We start from the raw sequence: 13,957 nt of genomic DNA, 5'->3' as shown, positions 1-13,957 counted from the left end.
ATATTTAGTATAGGATAAAAGTACAGCACTTAATATTAATTAATGTATTACTTAATGCATAAGGATTCTGAGTTGCAATTAATATTTTTAAGTTTCAGGTTTGTAATACTTTTCATGTCATCTCTCCATAATGCCAATTGTATTTTAAGTTTTACTTATGGTGTCCTGGTAATCATGCCTCCACTTAGCATATTCTTTACACAGTGAGCAAGTCGCGGCATCGTTGATCATAGAGTTTCCAGTATTCTACCAGCCTGGTGCATAGTACTCTCTGGCACTATGGAACAGTGCCAGTCTGGAGGTGATATCCATTGTATGCTTGGCTGTACCGAGCCATCATTGGCTGCTTGCAGGAGCTTCAAACTGATATAGGGACTGATATAGCAAACATTTTTATTTGAGGGGTTAGTGACCAACCTAGCCAATAACTCACATGGAAAGGCAACCTGTAATGTACTCAAGGCCTGGTTTGAATGCACAACAGAGTTTGACAATGTTAAAGGTTATTTCTTGTTTAACATATGTTAAACATTTTAATGCAACACATCATATATCAAATGACTTTGTTTATTTATACAATCTTACCATGAAGATAATGGTAGGTATTTTACTTTAGTAATAGAGGGGGAAAAAACTATTTTTTATTGGTAAAATGAAAATGGAAGATTCCCAAAAGAATCAAGATAACTTTTTATTACTGTTTACTTAAATATGCACTTTGTAGTTGCCATTTGACAGATTTTATTATCATGGAGTTATTCTTTGCCACCAATAGCAATCCAGGTTTTTAGTTAACAATGACTTTTAGAACTAGAACCATTTAAATGTTTTTAGTTTGGAAGAAGTTATTACAAACTTTTTATAATTGACTACAACTACATAGACAAGTTAACGTGCATTTAAATAAAATTATTAAATTATAATTACCAACCAAAGAACTTTATTTAAGAGTGCATATTTATAATTTTTAGCTTAATTTCATTAACATGAACTTACAGTTTTTATTACTCCAAAGATTTTGTACATATGTTAATTTATTTAATGGGTAATTTATAAACTAAGAGAGATTATGTTGTAGAATTTGAGAGAGGTTCAATTATTTGCGTATAGAAAGGCCAGGACTCAGGAATGATTTTGAGAAGGAAAATGCGACGGCTTGCTCGGTCGGTAGAGGTGGGGTCTGGCTGCGGACGAGGGGTCAGTCCAGCTCTGGACGAGGGGTCGGTCCCGCTTGGGATGAGGGGTCGGTCCCACTTGGGACAAGGGGTCGGTCCGGCAGCAGACGAGGGATCGGTCTCACAAGGGGTTGCGCAGTTCAGCTGACGGGGTCGCCCAGCGAAGCCGGCGATGAAGGGGTCGCCCGGAGAAGCAGGCGATGAACTGGGGACAAGGGAGGCCAGGCCCTTGTCGGGGGCTCTCAGGACTGGAGGGCGCACGGCAGAAGAACTACCTCGGAGACAAGGTAAACATGCAAGTCCACTTTATTGAGGGAGAGGCAACAGTTTTATAGGGGCTGGGGAAGGCTGATTGGTCGAAGCCACACCCTGTTCTGATTGGTTGCCGGCGAAAGGTCAGTGGGCGGTACTGGATGGGGGAGGGGTGGTGGTTAGGGATTGGCTGTCGCTGTTGATGGGGGAAGGGGCAGGGTTTAGGGATTGGTGGCTGCTGTTGCTGGGGTGGAGGGCAGACTTGAGTTTCCCGCCCATGCCTGGCTGTTGCTGCTGTCGGGGGGAGGGAAAAGGGCAGACTGGATTTTTCTGCCCACACCTGGCTGTTGCTGCTGTCGGGGGAGGGGAAAAGGGCAGACTGGAATTTTCCGGCCTGCGCATCGTGTGGCGCTATTTGGGAGGAGGGGCGGCCACGGAAGCATGGCTGCTGAGAAGGGGAGACCCGAGGGCACTCTGCGCCCATGCCGAGCTTCCTTCAGGGGTGGCGGTGGGCCCGACCAACCACCCTATTACAGGGGCAGCAGTTTGGAATAGGCCTACCGCGGCCGCCGCTCCCCTCCAGGTCAGCAAACCACACTTCAGCCCGAGGGGTGACCGCAGGAAAAATGGCTTATTGATGGCGGGCCAGACTCAGGAGCTTTCTGTTTCAAACCCAAGACTGGAACAAGATTTTTGAGTTCCTTTTATACAGAGAGGAAAGGCCAAATGTTCCTTTTGTTTCAGTTCTTAATAGGTTTGAATTACAATATATCTTCCACATCCTAGGTAAGCTTTTAGCATGGACTTTACACATTCTAGATAAGCTTTTAGCACATTTGGTTTGCATTTTCCCTGAATATTTAAAGTTTATAGAGTTTGCATTGCTAAACTGTTTCTCCCAGACTGGAGTCATTGCCATGGTCACCAAGGGCAGGACTGCAGTCTCTTACCATCCCACAGCCACAAGTCACAGACAGCTTAGGTTATCTACAAAGAGGTGAAGAGCCTCCCACCCATAGCCCACATCAGTTACACCCAAGCTAAATAAAATTGAAACCATTATAGTTTATGCAAGGATTTTTTTTACAGGAAGCTAACCTCTTTTCTTTGTTTAAATTCTGGAACTGCAAATGATTTTTAAGAGCATACTGACTACCAGGTTCTGAAACACATTACAATTACATAATTTGTTTAATCATAATCCAAGAAAGATCTTTCCATAGTTTTTATGGGCTTTTTTTTACTTACTGAAATTTGGCAACAAACCACTGACCACCCTTATTTTAAGGCTGTCAAAAGGTTTAAACTGGGAAATTACAGGACAAACTAATTCTTAATTCCCAATCCTAGTGATGTGGGCTATGGGTGGGAGGCTCTTTGTCTCCTTGGAGATCACCTAAGCTGTTTGTCCTGAAACTTGTGGGTGTGGGGCAGTAAGAGGCTACAGCCTGCCCTTGGTGACCATGGCAATGATTCCAGTCCCAGGAGGCAATTTAGCAATGCAAACTCTATACATGCCAGTCAGTCCAGGGAAACTCTGATGGTGGTGATGCCGAGGCTTAAGGGAACTTGGACTTGGCCTCGAATAGGAAATATAATATAGCCTGTGCATAAATTCAAAATCATCTAATTCTGTGTCCGAGTGTGCCTAGTCTCTAGAAATCCAGTTAAGTGATATGGGCTTTGAATGTTCAGAAAACCTATCCAGTACTCAAGCAAAGACTTAACTAACAAAGAAAGTTTTCTTTGATAAAAGCACCATTTAACTCCCCACCCTGTATAAAAGGAAATTGAAAATCTTGTTCGAGGCTCGGGTTTGAAACAGAAAGCTCCAGAGTCCGGCCGGCGATCAATAAACCATTTTTCCTTCTCAAAATCATTCCTGAGTCCTGGCCTTTCTATATGCAAATAATTGAACTTCTCAAATTCTACAACACTAGTAGATAGGTTTAATCTGCCACACCTAGTCCCACCCTCAAAGCTCTCAAGTAAAGAGAAGGCCCTTTTCCGATAATGTTTATAATCAGATTTTAATATGACCTTTCCATCCTGCTTAGCTTAATTTGGACTCCAGGAATATTTATTCACATATATAACTGCATATTTAACTTTTGACAATTTGAATAAAGCTCTTTTAAGAATTTTTATTAGTTAATTTGATATTATTATCCTGATGCATGAAGATGTACACTGAGGAAACAGGCAGATACAAATAGAGCTGGACAAAGAAACACAACTCATTGATGTTACTTATAAATTGTATTATTTTATATACCATTCAGTTTAATTTAGGTTTTAGAAATATATATTACTTATGTAACTATATACTTAACCCCAGCAATTTGAGCAATAGGCAGACATGAATAGTTTGACACAGAAACACAACTTAGTTACTTAAAACTTTCAATTTTTTATAAAACAAGTGTGACTGCAAAATAATTCAAGATTTTTAAAGTTTTTTTTTTATTTGCACTATAACCATGCAGTTTTGCACAAGAATTTTGTTTTTTAACTAATGGCTTATAGCCACAATGTTTTCAATGCTTTAATACTGTTAGAAGTTTGCAATAATTAACAAGCTGTACCTCAGTTTCCCCTGATATCACTGGGAAAAAGGTAAACCCCCTCCCTCATGTCTGAGGGCAGCACTTTCCCACAGGTTGAAAAAGGAACCCTGTAGATATAGGAGCAAAGGGAGATAGAGATCTTCACCATCTGCACGTGCCTGCAGAGGGAGATGGAGATCTTTACTACCTCTACCAAATCATCATTATTTACAAACCCACTAAAACCCTACAGATCAAAAGAAACATTTGCCCCTGCAGCATTCCAAGAAGCCATAGACTCCCTCAACCCCCTCCCACTACCTCACTTGGACCCTCAACACCCCTCCCACTATCATTTCCCCACCTAGGAAAGTTCTGTCTAAATTCAAGTCCCCCCTTCCATGAGTGGGCTGAAGTCTCTCTTCAGACGCCCACCATGCTGGTGGGGGAGCTGAAGCCTGTTCTTCAGACCCCTCCATTGGGAGAGCTTCTCAATAAATTCTTTGCTTATGGTCAATCAGTCTCCATGTCCCAGTAAGTGCCATATTTTCTCCAACAAATACAATTTTCCTTTGTTTCAGAACCTTATATTTTACTTTGAATTCCATGAGAGAAAGCAGGGTTACTAATAACAATAGGTCAGGAGAAGGGATGTCTCACACTGGCTTTTTTCAGCACTATAGGGGCAGAAGCTGTTATGAAATAACCATAAGCAAAGGCAAGGGGTGAGGGTAGGCTGGGCTTGAAGTGACCATAAATGAAGGTAAGGTTAGTTTAAAATTTACACTTACAGTAATAGGTTCAGGCTAAATCCACCTAGTTATAATTTCAGCTATTATCCTTCTGCTGTTTTATAATATAAAGGCATCAATAAGTGATCTTAACTCTTAGTTACAGTTTTTATTAAGTTTTTTATTAACCTTAAGGTGAATTGGATACCTTTATTAATTAAGTTACAAGAATTGTATTTGTAACAATCCTGTGAAGTTCTGCCTCTTTCTAGCAAGGGAACAAATTTTTATCTGTGAGTTACACATTTAATTTATCAGCAAGAGAGTACTGGCATTTAAAGATTCATTTTTAAGCTACCTTTCATAGTGAATTTTTAGGAGCCAGCAACTGACAAAAGTCAAACACAGATTTTAACGTAGAGGTTTATCTCTTTTTTTTCCTGCAGTTTCACAACCCTGAAGTTTCCAGTCAGACCATTAAAAAGGCTATTAAGTGATTAGATGTCTATTGTTTTTAAGCAATAGCCTCCTTTTTTTAGACACATTTACAGCTTTAAAATATTTTGAAGCATTTTTACAGAGTCTCACAGAGAGAGATTCGGAAAAGCAGAACCTGGGCAGAATGCAAATTTATTTTGGCCTTTGACACCTTAGGGAATAAATTGCATTTATTTTGATCCTGTTCTGCATTTCCTTTACCTCCCCCCTTCCAGGCAGTCAGGTGCACAGTGATCAAATAGGAATGCGGCTTATGAATAGAAGGCATGGACTCACTTGAAAGGGGCAAGCCACTCCCCCCTTTCCAGCTTTCTGCCAAAATGGGCCAAAAGAACTTATTTAAATTCAGTGTCCTTCCCAGGACCCAACTACCCTGACTGCCCCAAAAAACCCAGGTGTGTGGCACGGACACAGATGGCCCCCAACCCCGGGCAAAGGGGCAGACCAGAGATGAGATAGCAGAGCATGCACAAACATCCAGACTTCTCAGTTTTGCCCCAAAATCAATTTACCCACTTGCCAATGGCAAGGGAGGGTTCCAGCTCAACCAAATTCCACCACTTTACATAACTGCACAACTCCAACACCAGCATTTAGCTGACACAGACAAAAGCACAGAAGTTATTAATCTGACCCACAAGTTCTCTCTATATTTTTTCAGCACGACTGCCCCCACAGCCATCACAAACCTTAGAAAGAAAGAACACTTAACATTAACATCTGATATAAAGTGAATTCATTCACAATTCTGCACCATAACAAAAGATTCCAGTTAGATTTTTTTCACTGTTTAACTTTACACTTAGACCAAGCCTCACCAGAAAAGCCTATTCATTTTCCTATAATCAAGTTTTCCAAAACCCAAACCAATTTCCAAGATGTTCGGACTTGAACCTATAAACATCCTTTCTCATCATAATTAAGTCTTCACTCTTTTAGCAGAGACAAGACCAGTACCAGATTCCAACATGCAGTTAGACAAACCCAAAACACCAGACTTCTCCCCCTTTTTCTCCTTTTTTCAGACCTAAAGAGAATGGCTTTCCCCCAAATTTCTGGGGGTACTGTGGTTCTCTCAAGAGGTGATCAGCCTCCCAGGATCATGCTCCCCCAGGGAGTCCTACCTTTTTCCATGCTTGGAGTTCTTTTTCATTCCCAGAATTTTCTTTCAGGCCTTCCATTGCCCTTGATTTTTGACAGGAAGATTCCAGTGGAGCCCACATCTTTTCTAGATTAAATTTAATCCAGGGGTACCCAGATTAGGGTTCACCTGAGTCCTCCTGGCTTCCTTGGGGATCTGGAAGGGGTAGCAAAATGCTACAGTTTTTGGCCTTCATTTGCAATCCCGGGAGAGCCTCCCAAAATGTTGTAGAAGTTGAGAGAGGTTCAATTATTTGCATATAGAAAGGCCAGAACTCAGGAATGATTTTGAGAAGGAAAAAATGTTTTACTGATGGCTGGCTGGTCTTGGGAGCATTCTGTTCCAAACCTGAGCCCCAAAAAAGAGTTTTAAGTTACTTTTATACAGGGTGGGTAGCCAAATGGTGCTTTTTTGAAAGAAAATGACTTTCTTTGTTAGTTAAGTGTTTGCCTGAGTACCAGATAGGTTTTGAATGAACATATCACCCACATTTTAGGTGAGCTTGAATTAGCATCTCACCCACATTCAGTCTGGATGCTACTTTAAATACACATTCAGTTTTACATCCTCTTTGAACATTCAAAGCCTATAGGGTTTATGTCACTTAACTGGATTTCTAGAGACTAGGCACACTTGGATACAGAATTAGATCATGTTGAATTTATGCACAGGCTGTATTATATTTCCTATTCAAGGCCAAGTCCAAGTTCCCTTAAGTTTTGGCATCACCACCATCAAAGTTTCCCTGGACTGACTGGTTTGTATATAGAGTTTGCACTGTTAAATTGTCTCCTGGAACTGGCATCGCTGCCATGGTCACCAAGGGCAGGGCTGCAGCCTCTCACTGTCCCACACCCACAGGTCAGGACACATATAGACTAGGTTAACTTACAAAGAGACGAACAGCCTCCCATGCTTAGTCCACATCAACATCACACCTCTTTTTCTGTCTCCCTGCCTTCAACAACTTCCAGGGCCACTGTCTCCACATCGGTGATTTAATTTCTTCCATTGCTAGAGTCACAATAATTCTATAGTAGAATACCAGTAAGTCCACTCTAATCTATATTTTATTCCTCCATCTTGAGGACCCTGGGATGGCGATACTCACTCCACCTCTAAATTGAGAGGGGCTTAGATGCCACTTGGCTGATGGATGGGATTTTCCTGTTTGCAGTTGTAGACTCTCTTGATTTCCTGGTATGTTGGTTAACCATCCTCACCTCCTTGTTGGCTGACCTGGGTAAGTTCAACAAACTGGAGAGTAGGTGTTGCAACTCTGCTGAGGTTCAGGGCCCAGCTGGCACATGAACAGTCCAGAGATTCAAGTTTCCAGAGCATCCACCTACCCCAATACCAACCACAAATTTAGTAAAAGTGACAGAAGGGGCATGTGTAGAGAAGTCACATCTGGGTTCAACTCCGTCATACTCAGGAGCACAAATTCCAAAATAGGATCCTCTGAGAAGGCACCAAGCTCCAAGTCATCTGCCATGACTGCAGGTCCTGAGTGTCTCCACAGTCCTCAGGAGTACCACTACCTGGGGTTGTATCTACTTTGGCTGTCTCTAAGATCCTGCTGAGATGTGCATAAGCATGACCCCTCTAATGACTTCCTGACTCACTTTGAAGTCTCTTGGCCATATAAACTCATTTGTCTTTACTATTTCCCCCTTTTATTCAAGGTCTTTTTGTAGTTGCATCACCAGCTGCTGATGGTAGTAATCCCTCGGGGCCAGGGAGGCTCTTCCCCGGGAGTCATGTCCCATAGTGGGGGGAAGGTAATGCATTTATAGGTTGAGTTTGGCTTAGAGAGTGGTCATATTTGAGCAACATGGAGGCTCTCAGGAGGTAACTCTTAGGCACCCTGCAGCTCTAGGGCTAGTTGAAAGTTCAAGCACACAGGCTCATAAAAATAGTCACCAATATCAAGGGCCCATCATGGGACAAATTTGCATTTTTTAATGAGCAGATTTTATGGGCACATCATAATAAATTGTACTGCTACATTTTTTTTTTAAAAAGGGAAGATGTGCAAGAGAGAGGAGGGTGCACAGGAATCCCTCATAATTTCAATGTAACTTTTCTGTAATCTAAAACCTCTTTAAAAATAAAGTTTATTCCCTTCTTGATATAGAGGGGGACTGGACATAGCCATCCCAGGTCCACAAGATGGAGGAATAGAGTATGGATTAGAGTGGACGTACTGGTGTTCTACTGGGGAATTATTGTGATTAGTAAGGTAAGAAATTGTAGTAGTGATGTGGCGAGGGTGGCCCTGGTGACTGCTGATGGTTGGGAAAGGGAAGAAGAGATAGGGTGTGGGGGCATTTTCAGGATTTGGAGTTGTCCTAGGTGGTACTGCAAGGATGGATGCTGGATGTTGTGTGTCCTGTCGTGCCCCACTGGTTGGACTGGGGGAAAGTGTGGACTACAATGTGGACCACTGTCCATGTGCTGCAGTGGTTCTCTGGAATGTATTCGCCGGGTGCAGTGGATGTGCCACAATGATGGAAGAGTTTGTTGATGTGGGAGGGGTGGCATGGGTGGGGTGAGGGGTATATGAGGACCTCATATTATTTGAATGTAACATTTAAAAGAAAATAAAGAAAAAAATAAAGTTTATTATATTAAAAAAAAAAAAACAACAACCTGCGCCCAGCAGCCACCTCTCCACTTAGCAAAGATATCCACATCCAAGGCTCTATTTCAAAAGACCTTTAAAACCTGCCACCAGCAGCCACCTCTGCACTTAGGACAGATGTCCACATCCCAGGCTCCATGTTAGGCTTCAAAGGATCTTTGAAACCCCTGAAACTGGATAAAAATGAGCGGATATGGACTAAATGAGTAAAACTGGGGATTAAAAAAGGCCAGTTAGGTGTAGACGGGACAACAGAATTAGCATCACCATTCTATTAAGACAAGGACCCCAGTGGATGCTAAACCATTAGGTGAAAGTGCTGGGACGGTCAGCCCCATGATGCCAGAGCACCCTGCTCCCCCCAGACCGCCTCCTGAGCTCTCTGTGAAGGGCAAGAGCTGGTGGTCTCCAGCTTACAAGGAGCCAAATCCAGCCCCCCTGGCAGAGGGGCAAACCAGCACACGCTTCCAGCGTGATGCCACATGAAGCACATGCCCTCACCTTTGAAATATTCTTGCCAAAAATGTTTGACCTGATGAATCTACTCAAACCTCTAGACCTGACTTCCAGTTTATAGATAATATGAAGGATAAAGAATGACCTAAACCATGCTCTGAAGAAAAGTCAGATAAATCCAGAATATGGGACATTCCACAAGACAGCTATTAGTCTTTTGAAAAGTCTGTGTCATGAAAAAAAAAAAAAAGGTTGTTCTTGATTTAAGGACTAAACAGAAATAATAACCAACCATGATGTGTGAACTTTAGATACTGGTTTTAAAAAATAAAAGCAATAAAAATAGTTTCGGATAATTGGAATTTGAAACTAGACTGGCTATTGGGCATATGAAGAAATGATTGGTTTTCCTAGGTGTGATAATGGCAGTAGGGTTATGTATGAGAGTGCTATGGACTTTAGGGATGAAGTACCATGACTATAACTTATTTTCAAGTGCTTAAGAAAAATATAAAATAAAAACTTATAAAACTTTTCTGAGGAGAGGGTCTCTATTTTCGACGACGATCTTAAAGTTTGTGACCACTGAAGATGGTTAAAAATCACTAAATGGAAAATGTCATGCTTGATGCCATGTAGAAGCTCGATATGTATGTGTCAAAGAGTGAAGAGGTCACAGGGAGCTGAAGACAAGGTTACCTGTCCAGCACAGTTCACTTTTGGCTGGACAAAGAAACATTTCCAAGTCCAACCCCACACCCTGGCTGTACAGATCCCATCTGGACCGTATTTCAGCTCGCATCACTGTGGTATTGCTGCAAACACCCACAGCCCACCGTGTACATCCACAAGTGGAACATCTCGCTTCAAGCCTGGTCTCTGTAAATGGCAGCAGGTGATTCTAGGTGATCAAGAGTTGTTGAGGGAGAGGCGAGGGCTAGCCCGGTGGCGCCTACACCTGCCAGCGCCCACACCTGCTGGGTGCCCACGCCTGCCTGGTGCCTCCACTGCACACTTAGGACACTTGCTGCTCAAGGGCACCTGCTGAGAGGCGGGAGTCTGAGGCCGCACCTGAGCCCTCCAGCACACCTGCTCCTCCACCAGGCCCACTGCAAAATGGCACAAGCTCCTGCGAGGCCGTGGCGTGGCAGGGCTGCTAAGCGGCGAGCACTGCCCACAGGAAAGGGGCACCCGTCTCAGGTGACGCTGACCACGGCGCCGCCCTCTGACGGCGACGCGGCCTTCTGGACAGCGGTTTTTCTTCTCCGGGATGGAGGCTCTCAGGGTCTAACTGCTCCTCCCCAGGGACGGCTTTCGCTGGGATCCCCTCCAGCTCCCCAGGCCCTCCCGTGACTGCTGACCTCAAGCTCCAGCACGTCGGATTATCAGCAGTTCTTACAATCTCCCTTCTCGATTATCCCTGCCTTTCAGGTCGCTCCTCCCTCTTCCTCACCCGAATGAGAATCCCGAATTCCCCTGAGGACGGGAGTTTCCTGGGTCAGGGGTCTCGCCTCGCTCCAGCGTAGGGGTCTTCTGTCCTCGCCTAACGCGGAGCCGCCTGCGATCCTGCAGACCAGGAGCTCTCCAGGGTCCTGGCGCCTCCACAGCAGAACCGGGGCCGCCCCTGAACTGCGCGTTTCCTCACCCCCGCCTGCCCCGACAGGGCGCTGACGAGGAGCACCTCATGGGCGCAGCCCACAGCGCGGCGAGCGACACTCACTGGCCTCAGGAGTGGACGCCGGGCGCGGTCCTTGGCTGCGGGAATCGCGGTGCGCGGCCAACGCGGGCCAGGAAGGTGCCGCTGTGAGGCCGCGTGGACCCTGCCCAGCTCCAGAGCAGCGCCCGGCCCTGCCGCTCCCTCGGCGCTGTGTCCCCCAGGACAGGCCTCCCTGCCTCCTGCGGCCTCGGGCCCCTGGACGTGGCCTCTGCAGCCCCGGGGTTTGAGCGGGACCACCCAGGCTCTCCTGCTGCCCCAAAGCACTCAGCCTGGCCCTGTGTGAGTCCTGTGAAAGTGAGTTTTCTTCATCTGAAACAGGCCGTTCTCCTGGGGAGGCACCTAAAGCCTGGGGAGGCCAGAACTCAGGGCACAGGCAGGTGGTCTGGAGATGGCCAGTCCTGTCGGGCGGCCAGGCCTTAGGACCCTGGGTGAGTCTGTGGTGACGGGCAGCAGGCAGGACACAGGGCCCCGGGGCTGCTGCTGTGCATTCCTGCAGGGCCCTTTCCCGCAAGGCTGGCCTCCTGGAGCTCTACAGAGAACGCAGCCACGCAAACCCTGCCCGCCCAGTGGCCACGCTGGTGACACTCCAACAGGGGCAAGTCCCAGGCAGGCGGGCCTGGACGCAGCAGCTGTCCCCATCCTGGAGCCGGCCCTCTGGATGCCGCTCTTGGGAAGCCAACAGCCCTGTCTTGCGCCTGGGCCTCTGTCCAGTGTGGACCATGGACCAGGCCCTCCTGCCCCTAAGGGCTCCCCAGAGTCGTCCAGCGCTCAGCACAGAGGAAGGAGCCTTGTTACAACCCGACCACATGGTCACCAGTTTAGTCACAGCCTGAGCGACGGAGGAGATGTCGGGTGCGGGGGATTGGGCTTGTGCACTCTTAGAACGCTCCAGCTATGGACAGAGTAGACTTACTCATCCAGTAACAGAAGAACATGCACCACTGACATGCGGGCAGGGGACCCCGGAGGGAAGAAGAGGGGTAACGGGGCATTTGGGGGCCCTGGCCTTGTCCTGCAGGACACTGCAATGGCAGATACAGGCTGTTGCTTGTTTTGTCAAACCTGTAAAAAGCTCTCCAGGGGATTCTAGTGTGAATCTAAAACAGTTCTAAAAAATAACGCCTATTTTTTAAAAAATGACCTTCTGGGAGTTACTGCTTAGTGGGTACAGAGTTTCTGTTTGGGGTGCTAGGAAAGTGTGGTAATGGGTGGTGGTGATGGCAGCACAACTTTGCAAGTGTAATTAAGACCACTGAATTGTGTACTTGAAAGTAGACAAAATGGGAAATTATTTTTAATTGTCTTCTTTTAAAAAGATACATAGATCACAAAAAATGTTACATTAAAAAATATGAGGTTCCCATATACCCCACACACCACCCCTCACCTCCCACATCAACAACCTCTTTCATCATTGTGGCACATTCATTCCATTTGGTGAATATATTTTGGAGCACTGCTGCCCTGCATGGATAAGAGTTTACATTGTAGTTTACACTCCCCCAGTACATTCAGTGGGTTATGGCAGGATAAATAATGTTCAGCATCTGATCCTGCAATATCATTTAGGACAACTCCAAGTCCAGAAAACGCCCCCACATCCCATCTCTTCTTCCCTCTCCCTGCCCTCAGCAACTACCGCAGCCACTGTCCACACACCAGTGACACACTTTCTTCCATTGCTAGAGTCACAATAGTTCTATAGTAGAACACCAGTAAGTCCAGTCTAGTCCATATTTTATTCCTCCATCCTGCGGACCCTGAGATGGTGTTGTATATGTTACTACAATATAAAATGTTAAAAGTGATCCTCTCAAATGAAAGAAAAAACAGACAACAAAAAAACATTTTAGGGATTATGATTTTAACAGTTAACCGGGAGCCTGACACATTGTTCCTGGAATGAACTAATTACATTTCCCCCTTTTTTGAAGTAGACACGGAAACCGCTCTAGTGTCAAAACCGGGAATGCAGTGGGAATTTGGAAGTGTTTATGTCACAGTTACCCAAAGACACATTTACGGAGAAAACGAGCAGGGAGTGCGCCCGGAGCACTAAAGGAGGGGTGAGCGCGCCGCCCGAGTACAGGCGGCCAAACCGGTTTATTCAGGGGAAAAATGGGGGAGGGGGGTGGGAGGGGGGGAGGAAGCCGGCTCTGCTGCCCGCCCGGGACCGTCGAGCCCCCGCTCCGCACCCCGGCCCCGCGGGCTTCTGCTGTCAGCGAGGAGGGGCTGGGCCGGGGAGGGCGCGGGACGCCGCGCGGGGGGCGCGCGGGGGGTCGGGTCCAGGCCGGGGGCGGCGCAGCCCCGTGAGCCCCGCGAGCCCCGCCGCCTGGCCCCGGCGGTGGGCGAGGCTGTGGCCCCGCCGCGTTCCCCGCCGCGCGCCCCCACTCACCGCGAGCCCCGCGCGGGGTCGGTGCGTCCCGCGAAGCTCCGCTCCCGGCCCTCCGCGAGATTCTCCCCGGCAGCCCCGGGACTGCCGCCGCCCACCCCACCCTCAGGCCGGGACCCGCGCCCCCACCTCCCTGATCCCCGGGAACGCCCGGCGCGGAGGGGCGGGGGCGGCGCGGGGCGAGGAGGCCGCACGCGCGAGCTCGGCGCGGGGCGGGGCGGGGCTGCGGGGTCCGCGCGGGGGCTGTGGGTGCGCGCCCCTCCCTCCGCCCTGGGCTTGCTAAATTTAGCAGCATCTTTGCCGTGTAGTAATTTTTTATAACCTGACGGTCTCGCCAGCTCTCCTTTCAGAGGAATGTTCCTACGCAGTTTTTATAAGTTTTATAGGTTTTAGTTGGCATTGCCT

General features: G+C 46.7%; 1 long non-coding RNA gene across 1 annotated transcript in view; it reads right to left on the bottom strand.

Moving 5' to 3' along the window:
* Nucleotides 1–13,726, bottom strand: part of LOC101440916 (uncharacterized) — a 58,024-nt gene extending 44,298 nt beyond the window's left edge. The window contains exon 1 of the long non-coding RNA XR_011647116.1: nt 13,556–13,726. This is a non-coding gene — a long non-coding RNA (uncharacterized lncRNA). The remainder of the gene's footprint in view (nt 1–13,555) is intronic.
* Between the last annotated feature and the right edge of the window lie 231 nt (nt 13,727–13,957).

This window comes from Dasypus novemcinctus, chromosome 22 (assembly GCF_030445035.2).
Source record: "Dasypus novemcinctus isolate mDasNov1 chromosome 22, mDasNov1.1.hap2, whole genome shotgun sequence".
Lineage (NCBI taxonomy): Eukaryota > Metazoa > Chordata > Mammalia > Cingulata > Dasypodidae > Dasypus > Dasypus novemcinctus.
This window is presented reverse-complemented; position numbering and strand designations above follow the sequence as displayed.